Raw genomic sequence first — 10,103 nt, forward strand, 5'->3', positions numbered from 1 at the left:
CAATGCTAAGTCAGACAAAGACAAATATATGATATCACTTACATATGGAATCTAAAAAAAAAATGATAGAAATGAACTTATTTACAAACAGAAACAGATTCAAAGACTTAGCAAGTGAACTTATATTTACCAAAGGGGAAAGTGGAGGGGAGAAGGGAAAAATTAGGAGTTTGGGATTAACAGATACATATTACCATTTATAGGCTTCCTAGGTGGCTCAGTGGAAGAGAATCTGCCTGTCAATGCAGGAGATGCAGGTTTGACTCCTGAGTCAGGAAGATCCCCTGGAGAAGGAAATGACAACCTACTCCAATATTCTTGCCTGGGAAATTCCATGGACAGAGGAGCCTGATGGGCTACAGTCCATGGGGTCACAAAGAGTCAGACCCGATTCACTGACTGAGCAGAGCGCTACAATGTATAAAATGGATACCAACAAGCACCTACTGTACAGCACAGGGAATTAGAGGTTATGCTTGTAATAACTTTTAATGGAAAATAATTTGAAAAGGAATCTATCTATAGCCATAGGACCCAGCAATCCCACTGCTGGGCATACACAGTGAGGAAACCAGAATTGAAAGAGGCACGTGTACCCCAATGTTCATTGCAGCACTGTTTACAATAGCTAGGACATGGAAGCAACCTAGATGTCCATCAGCAGGCAAATGGATAAGGAAGTTGTGGTACATATACACAATGGACTATTACTCAGCTATAAAAAAGAACACATTTGAGTCAGTTCTAATGAGGTGGATGAAACTGGAGCCTATTATACAGAGTGAAGTAAGCCAGAAAGAGAAACACTAAAACAGTATATTAACACATATATATGGAATTTAGAAAGATGGTAACGACGACCCTATACACAAGGCAGCAAAAGAGACACAGGTGTAAAGAACAGACTCTTGGACTATGTGGGAGAAGGCGAGGGTGGGATGATTATAAAGAAGAGTATTGAAACATGTATATCACCATATGTAAAATAGACAACCAGTACCAAGTTTGATGCATGAAGCAGGGCACTCAAAGCTGGTGCTCTGGGACAACCCAGAGGGATAGGGTGGAGAGGGAGGTGGGAGGGGGGTTCAGGATAGGGGGACAAAATGTGCACCTGTGGCTGATGCATGTCGATGTATGGCAAAAACATCATAATATTGTAATTATCCTCCAATTAAAATAAATTAATTTAAAAGGTTAAATTAAAAAAAGAAATCTATCTACCCATCTGAATCATTTCTCTGTACCCCTGAAACTAACACAGCATTGCATTTCATTAAAAAATTAAAAAACATAAAATATGAAAACAGTCAATCACTATATGATTCCATTGATAATGACATTCTTGTATGACAAAACTGTAGAGAGCGAGAGATGATTGATGGCTGTTGCGTCAGGGATGATGTGTGTGTGTTGCTCACAAGTATTAAGTAAGGGCGCATCTGTTGTGGTGGTAGAACAGTTCTTTATCTTGACTGCGGTGGTGGTTCCATGAATCTATGTGGTTTAAAAACTGCATAGAACTACAAACATGTGAAAGGATGCATACCAAGAAATGGCAAAAGCTGAATCAGATCCAGAGTCTAGTTAAAAATACTGTTCCATGTCAATGTCCTGGTTTTCATATTGTGCTACAATTCTATGAGATATTACCATAGGGGAAGCAGAATGAAGAGCAAATAGTACTCTATATTCTACTGCCTCAGCTTTCTGTGAGTCTATAATTATTTCAAAGCAAAAAGTGTAAAACTTCTCACAGTATATGATACAATAGTAAGTGCTCGGTGAACATTAACCATTATTCTCTTCTTAATTATTGCCATTATTATTATAAAAGGAGAATTACTCATTCCCACTCTTTGGCACAGATTAAGTGATCAATAAATATTTGTTGATTGTTGATTGGTTGAATGATAGGTATGGAGGAAAGATGGAAGAATGATATTAACAGATTTTAAAATTGTGGGCTTCCCTGGTGGCCCACTGGTTAAGCACCTGCCTGCCAATCCAGGGGACACAGGTTCGATCCCTACTCTAGGAAGATCCCACACGTCTCAGGGCAATTAGATCCGTGGGCCGCAACTACTAAAACCACATGCCCTAGAGCTTGTGCTCCACAAAAGAGAAGCTACTGCAGTGAGAAGCCCACACACTGCAACGAAGAGTAGTCCCACCTTGCCGCAATTAAAGAAAGCTCACGTGCAGCAACGAAGACCCAGTGCAACCAAAAATAAATAAATAAGGATTTATTTAAAAAAAAAGATTGGAAGCAGCCTTCAGGGAACTTCCATGCTAAAGGAAGAAACAGACAGGAAAATAACTAAACATTTATTTTTAGTGGGGGTTTATTTGCTAAGTCGTGTCTGACTCTTGTGACCCCATGGACTGTGGCCTGTCAGGCTCCTCTGTCCACGGGATACTCCAGGCAAGCATACTGAAGTGGGTTGCCATTTCCTTCTCCAGGGAATCTTCCCAACCCAGGAATCAAACCCGGGTCTCCTGCACTGCAAGAGGATTTTTACCGACTGAGCTACGAGGGAAGCCCCTTCATGGAGGTAGTGGCTTTGAACTGAGACTTGGAAAATAAGTTGATGGAGAAGAACGATGAAGAATATAATCAGAGATGAGAATATCAAGGAGATTGAGGAGGGTTTCGAATGCATTTAGAGTTTAGTCCTATATTCTGCAGGCAAAGGAAGGCCATTAAACAGTATATGTAAGATAATTCCAGTGTCAGTGTGAAGGACAGATGAGCATGGAAAGAGTGTAGGCCTCCTGTAAATATATAGTCCCTTACTAGGAGACCAGGGTTCCCAGGTGGCACAGTGGTAAAAAATCCATCTCCTGCCAATGCAGGAGATGCAGGTTCAATCCCTGGGTCAGGAAGATCCCCTGGAGAAGGAAATGGCAACCCACTCCAGCATTCTTGCCTGGAAAATTCCATGGACAGAGGAGCCTGTAGGGCTATACATTCCAGGGGGTTTCAAAGAGTTGGACATGACTGAGCTACTGAGCACAGCACTAGGAGATTACAGTTTAACTCTGAATTGACAAGATATATTTATGCTAACATGTCAGCAGTCACATGTCCATGACCAACTTTGCTCTGCTCTGGATAGACTTTTTAGAGGATTTTCCTGACCTGTTACAAGAAGGAAGTTAAAAATATGAAGAAGAGTGTTCCAGTCATCTCCATTTTGAATAATATCTATTTTATAAAATTCCAGGACTGAATGGAAATGAAATCAGTATACAAACCCCTTTCTTCAGAGGTAGTTCTTAACTTCCCCCAAACAAATAGGTATCTTGCAAGAAAAAAATTAAATATGAAATCTAAAAACAAGTGATCTCTATAAAGTTAACACAAAGAAAATCTGCAACCAATTAAGGATGTTGTGATTTGGGGATTTGCACTTCTCTTTATTTCTCCACCTGGCCTATTTCCTATTTCTAAGGTACTTTGGTTGCCATGGAAACATAAACAAACATAACTATTTTCCCCTAGTTGGACTGCTGAATTCCACCCTGAGCTCTATCCCTCTGCTTTCTCCCTCATGGACACTTCCCATAACTCTGCAATTAACCATCACCTTTTTCTGCCAAACTACCTATCCCCCTTCTCTTTGCACCCTTAAATTTCTCTCCTAATCTCCCTCTCCTGGTGTGATAGCACTCTTCAGTGTGTGATAATTATTTGCCTCCCAAGTTATACATTCTTTGTGGAAACTAACCTCTCACCAATGGGATTGCCTCCTGCAAAGACTTCCATTTTTTTTGTGGCGCTAAATAGATTAGAATTATGAATACTTTGGGTATTGACACTTTGCTTTCTATTAAAACTGTGTAAGTAAATAGTAATCCATTTTTATAAGAAGATGAACAGCACAGAGCTTCAAGGAATTAGTGATATGTATACAAATTGGTGGGCTTCCCAGTGGTAATACAGGAGATGCCAGTTTGATCCCTGGGTTGGGAAGATCCACTGGAGTAAGAAATGGCAACCCACTCCATTATTCTTGCCTGGAAACTTCCATAGGCAGAGGAGCCTGGTGGGCTACAGTTCACGGGGTTGTAAAGAGTAGGACACACCTGAGCTACTGAGCATGGCACGGTACATACAAATTGGTACAAAATAGTGATCCAAAACAATGAATGACCTAGATAAAATGAAGAATTAGAGGAAATGGGGTGGGTGAGACGGACGCATTGGCAGATTGGGATTGACATATATACACTACTATAGAGAAGAGTGAAAAAGTTGGCTTAAGGCTCAACATTCAGAAAACTAAGATCATGGCATCTGGTCCCATCACTTCATGGCAAATAGATGGGGAAACAGTGTCAGACTTTATTTTGGGGGGCTCAAAAATCACTGCAGATGGTGATTGCAGCCATGAAATTAAAAGACACTTACTCCTTGGAAGGAAAGTTAGGACCAACCTAGAAAGCATATTGAAAAGCAGATACATTACTTTGCCAACAAAGGTCCATCTAGTCAAGGCTATGGTTTTTTCCAGCAGTCATGTATGGATGTGAGAGTTGGACTGTGAAGAAAGCTGAGTGCTGAAGAATTGATGCTTTTGAACTGTGGTGTTGGAGAAGACTCTTGACAGTTCCTTGGACTGCAAGGAGGTTCAGCCAGTCCATCCTAAAGGAGATCAGTCCTGGGTGTTCATTGGAAGTACTGATGCTAAAGCTGAAACTACAATACTTTGGCCACATCATGCAAATAGTTGACTCATTGGAAAAGACCCTGATGCTGGGAAAGATTGAGGGCAGGAGGAGAAGGGGACGACAGAGGATAAGATGGCTGGATGGCATCACCAACTCAATGGACATGAGTTTGAGTAAACTCTGGGAGTTGGTAATGGACAAGGAGGCCTGGCATGCTGCGATTCATGGGGTCACAAAGAGTCAAACATGACTGAGCAACTGAACTGAACTGATGTATAAAATAGGTAACTAATGAGGACAGACTATACAGCACAGGGAACTCTACTCATTGCTCTGTGTTGACCTAAATGGGAAGGAAATCCAAGGAAGAGGGGATTCACTTTGTTGTACAGCAGAAACCAACACAACATTGTAAAGCAATGATACTCCAATTAAAAAAAAAAAGAATTAGAGCAAATGGATTGAGGGGAGCGATGAAAATCTGGAAAGTTCATAAATGAACTATGTATTATCCATTCTTTCTCCTTCCTTCTCCTCATTCTCCTTCTTCTTCTTCCTAATAAAGTCATAACTTGGGACAAGCTGTGATCACAGACATTACATGATGTATACTGACATTCCTAATGAGTTGAGATATAGATCAGCTGGGGAGGAGATCCGACTGAACAGAAGCTCCTAGAATGTCCTGTAGCAACAGGTGAATCTAATGTCAGAGCTGTGTGTGATATGGGAGAAAGGGTGAAACATGTCATCTTCTGTGATAAGCACTGTCGATATGAAAATCCAAGAAAAACCTTGTGCTTTGTGCTGCCAGGGGCAGGTCCCACCAACATACACGCTGCTAAAAAGGAAACTGCAAAAGAGAACTCAAAAGATTAAAGCCAGATCTCCAGGGAGAGATGTATTTACATACTATACGTAGGTAAAGTGGGTATATTTTTAGCTCAGCAGATCTGGCCAAGCAAGCTTAACGTGAAAACATGAGTATTGTCCTATTTCAATAGACCCACCCAATTCAATATTCTGTCTTTGAGAGTGGGAGTGAAAACTTCATTTTTGTGTAGAGTTTATTGTGTAAAAGATTGATTTAGTTCTGATTCTACACTGCCATGTAATAAATCTACACAATCTTCCCCATGAGATAAACTTTTCTCTAGGACAGAGTCCCTGTTAAATCACCAACTATCTGGAAACTTCGAGAAAAGTCATTGTAGATGGACAAGTTAAACACATAGGCAAGCACTAATTTTTCAACATACACAAAAATTTGCTCAATTGATAACAATAGGGTAAAGATTATAAAGCAATTTGTACAACAAATGTCTCAGAATACTGCATGTCTAAAGTTTCATATAGGATTTTAATCGTTTTTCTTATCAGTTTCCCTAATATTGGCTCCCACTTCTCTTTGCTCTTAGGTAGAGCTTACTTATGACAGACTGTCTTCCCTTCTAATACAGTTTCTAATCTACTATCAGCAGATGATAAATGCTACTTACATTTGCACTACACTTTAGCAGTTGCAAAATGCTTATGGGACCTTTGCAGTTGACGTCATTGTCAATAGCGCTAGGGTTGGGCCTGACCAATCAGAATACTCCATCTCCCTCACCAAAGACTGGTTCAAGGATGGACACATGACCCAAACTGGGCCTATCGAATCTGTCCTAGGATTTTTCAGATTGGTCAAGGAAACAGTACTTCTGAAGATTATCTTCTGCTCTGCTCTGCTAAGTCACTTCAGTCGTGTCCGACTCTGTGTGACCTCATAGACGGCAGCCCACCAGGCTCCTCCATCCCTGGGATTCTCCAGGCAAGAACACTGGAGTGGGTTGCCATTTTCTTCTCCAATGCATGAAAGTGAAAAGTGAAAGTGAAGACGCTCAGTCGTATCCGACTCTTCATGACCGCATGGACTGCAGTCCACTAGGCTCCTCCGTCCATGGGATTTTCCAGGCAAGAGTACTGGAGTGGGGTGCCATTGCCTTCTCCAATCTTAATGCTATAAAATCGGGTAAACCTGGAGCTGCCCGTCTATCTTACTGCCAAGATCCTAACATGCAGAAAAATAGCTGGGAGATGGAGGGACATAGACCTGAAACAATATTGTCTAAACATCTGAATTCTAGACTTTTGAGCTTGCACGAGTTCACTCCACCATACATATCCATTTTTCATTTATTTTTGCTGTGTTTAAACTGGTCTGAGTTGGGCTTCTGAGTTTCTGTCATTTGTAACCAAAAGAGTTCTGACAAATACAAACTTCCCATCAACACTTTGAGATAATAGGAATATTATTATTGGTTTTACAGATTGAGAAACTAATGATTTAGCTCACAAATTAATACACGTCATTGTAACTAGAAAGAGAACTTCAACCCAGGTCTCACAGTTCTTAATCTAGAGTTCTTTTTTTTTTGGTTATATTAAATTCCTAGTAACCAAATGTGTTAAAATTGCATATAAAACAAGGGAAAGTATGCTCTGAGAAAGGGCCCTCAAGTAAGACACCATGGGGTCTAAACATTCAATGCCTCTGGACAGATTTGCTGCGGCCTGACTCTATCCTCTGCAACTCACAGCTCAGAAACTTCCACCATTCAGGGAAAGAATCCCGTCAGTAGGAGCTCCAGGACTGCCTGGGGGACAGATTTTTAAAAGCAAAGACTCTCAAGGACTTCCCTGGCTGTCCAGTGGTTAGGAATCTGCTCGTCAATGCCGGGGACACAGGTTCAACCCATGGTCTGGGAAGATCCCACATGCTGAGGGGCAATTAAGTCTATGGGCCACAACTAGAGAGTGGGCCCCCACCCCTCCCAACTAGAGAAAGGCTGAGAGCAGCAACACTGACCCAGAACAACCAAAAATAAATAAATAAATAAAAATAAAGCCAAAAACAAAACAAATTAAGACTCTCAAAACAAGTTTTCAATAGTTTCACTTTGAACATTTTCCCCCAATGGGTAGTCTCTTTTTACTTCCTCTCTACCTTCCTTCCCTTCCCTTTCTTTCTTTCCTTCCCTCTTCTTTCTTTCTTTCTCCCTCCCACCTCTTTCTCTCTCTCTGTCCCTTCCTTCCTTCTTCCTTCTTTTTTTTTTCCCCAGCCATGCACACTTGTGGGATCTTAGTTCCCCACCAGGGCTCAAACCTGGGCCCACAGCAGTGAAACCACCGAGTCCTAAACACCAGACTGCCAGACAATTCCCTTTCTATTTTTTCGGGTTTCTTTCTATGTTTAAACATTTTGCAAGACTTATTACAAGAAACAAAAATAGTAGTCTCTTGCTCCCTCCAACCCATTTTCTTGCCTCACTTTTTACGCTTTTAACTGATTTCTTTGTATTTTCCAGCATATTTTGAAAAACATGATTATATTGCTACTTACTGATTTTTCTGTTTTGCATATTTTCTACTGGCTTCAGTAGATTTATCTCTGAAGATTTATCTCTCTTTTACACTTACACACCACCACCATTACCACTGGTTCGTATGTCCCATTCCTCATTCCCTAATATAATTATATCATAATTTTAGTTATTTAGACTTATTAAGATTATGAAGTCATCGTCATTGCTGTTTAGTCCCTAAGTCGTGCGACCCCATGGACTGTAGCCTGCCAGGCTCCTCTGTCCATGGAATTTTCCAGGCAAGAATACTGAAATGCATTGCCAAATTTCCTTCTCCAGGCAATCTTCCCAACCCAGGGATCGAACGCACCTCTCCAGCATTGCAGGCGGATTCTTTACCACTGAGCCACCTGGGAAGCCTTAATAAGTCATTAAGGCTTTGTAAATACTGCTCATAAATGAGTCATATAATGTCATATTAGTGTTCCTTTCTTGCAAAACTTTTTGCTTCCTGGAAGTTAATAATTTCAGTTTATTTGTTTGAATGCTTAGTTTCTAGGTACATATTAATTCAGCTCCAAACATCCCCCTCCCCCGCCCCCACTATGAAATCCTCACTCAATACATTAAGTGCTTTGGATGTTCTAGTGCTTTCGTTTTGCCAACATCTCTCTGGGAGTCTCTGGACCCACTCCAATCTGGACTGGTTGTTGTGCCCCCAAGTGCACAGTGTCTGCCCAGGACTTCTTTTCACCATCATCCTCAGATTCCCTTCACTTTTGCCTGAGCTGTGTCTTTTCAGCCCATGTTTTCCTCCTTGGTTTATTTCTTAATTTTGGTGAAGTACATCCCTCAATAACTTCTTAAATACAGCCACCATTTCCTGTAGTTGGGAAATTAATTTCTGAAGAATTTGCATGCTTGAAAATGTCTTTGCTTTCCTACATCATGGATAGCTGGGCTATATTGGGGGGTTCTAGGCTGTAAGTCGGAGAAGGCAATGGCACCCCACTCCAGTACTCTTGCCTGGAAAATCCCATGGACAGAGGAGCCTCGTAGGCTGCAGTCCATGGGGTCACTAGGAGTCGGACATGACTGAGCGACTTCACTTTCACTTTTCACTTTCATGCATTGGAGAAGGAAATGACAACCCACTCCAGTGTTCTTGCCTGGAGAATTCCAGGGACGGGGGAGCCTGGTGGGTTGCCATCTATGGGGTCGCACAGAGTCGGACACGACTGAAGCAACTTAGCAGCAGCAGCAACAGGCTATAAGTAATATTTCCCCAGAATCTTTTTATTTTTTTTTAATTTTTTAACTTTACGATATTGTATTGGTTTTGCCATATATCAACATGAGTCTGCCACAGGTATACATGTGTTCCCCATCCTGAACCCTCCTCCCTCTTCCCTCCCCATACCATCCCTCTGGGTCATCCCAGTGTACCAGCCCCAAGCATCCAGTATCCTGCATCGAACTTGGACTGGCGAATCTTAAAGATATCTCTTCACTGCCTTCGAGTTCTGGGTAGCTGCTAATAGGTCTCAAATCATTTGGATTCCTAAGTCTTTCTCTATGTTTAATTAGTTTTGTTTCCTTTCTCAGATCTGTTCTTTTCTTTATCCCAGATTTTCTGGTGTACCTCGAAGATGTAATATTTCTCGTTGTGGGTCTGTTTTCACTCACTGTGCTGGCTCTAGGTGGGACATTTCAATGTGGAAAGTAACGTCTTTCAATTCTTTAACTGTTCATCTGATAACTTCCTCCTCTCTGATTTCTCTGTTCTCTTTCTTGAGTACCTATTATTCAGATGTTGTATCCCCTGGTCTAACCCAATTATTATGGGGCTTGTTTTGTTTTTGCTTTTTAACCCGTTTATCATCTATCTTTATAATTTTTTCTGTAAGATTTCCTCAAATTTGTCTTGCAAGCTTTCTGTTGTGTATTTTTTTTTAATTTCTGTTATCAGGCAGAGAAAGACAAATACTGTATGATTTTACTTATATGTGTAATCTAAAAAGCAAAACAAATGAATAAATATAACAAACTAGAAACAGTCACAGATAGAATAGACAGGTAGTT

Source organism: Bos indicus x Bos taurus, chromosome 15 (assembly GCF_003369695.1).
Source record: "Bos indicus x Bos taurus breed Angus x Brahman F1 hybrid chromosome 15, Bos_hybrid_MaternalHap_v2.0, whole genome shotgun sequence".
Classification (NCBI taxonomy): Eukaryota; Metazoa; Chordata; class Mammalia; order Artiodactyla; family Bovidae; genus Bos; species Bos indicus x Bos taurus.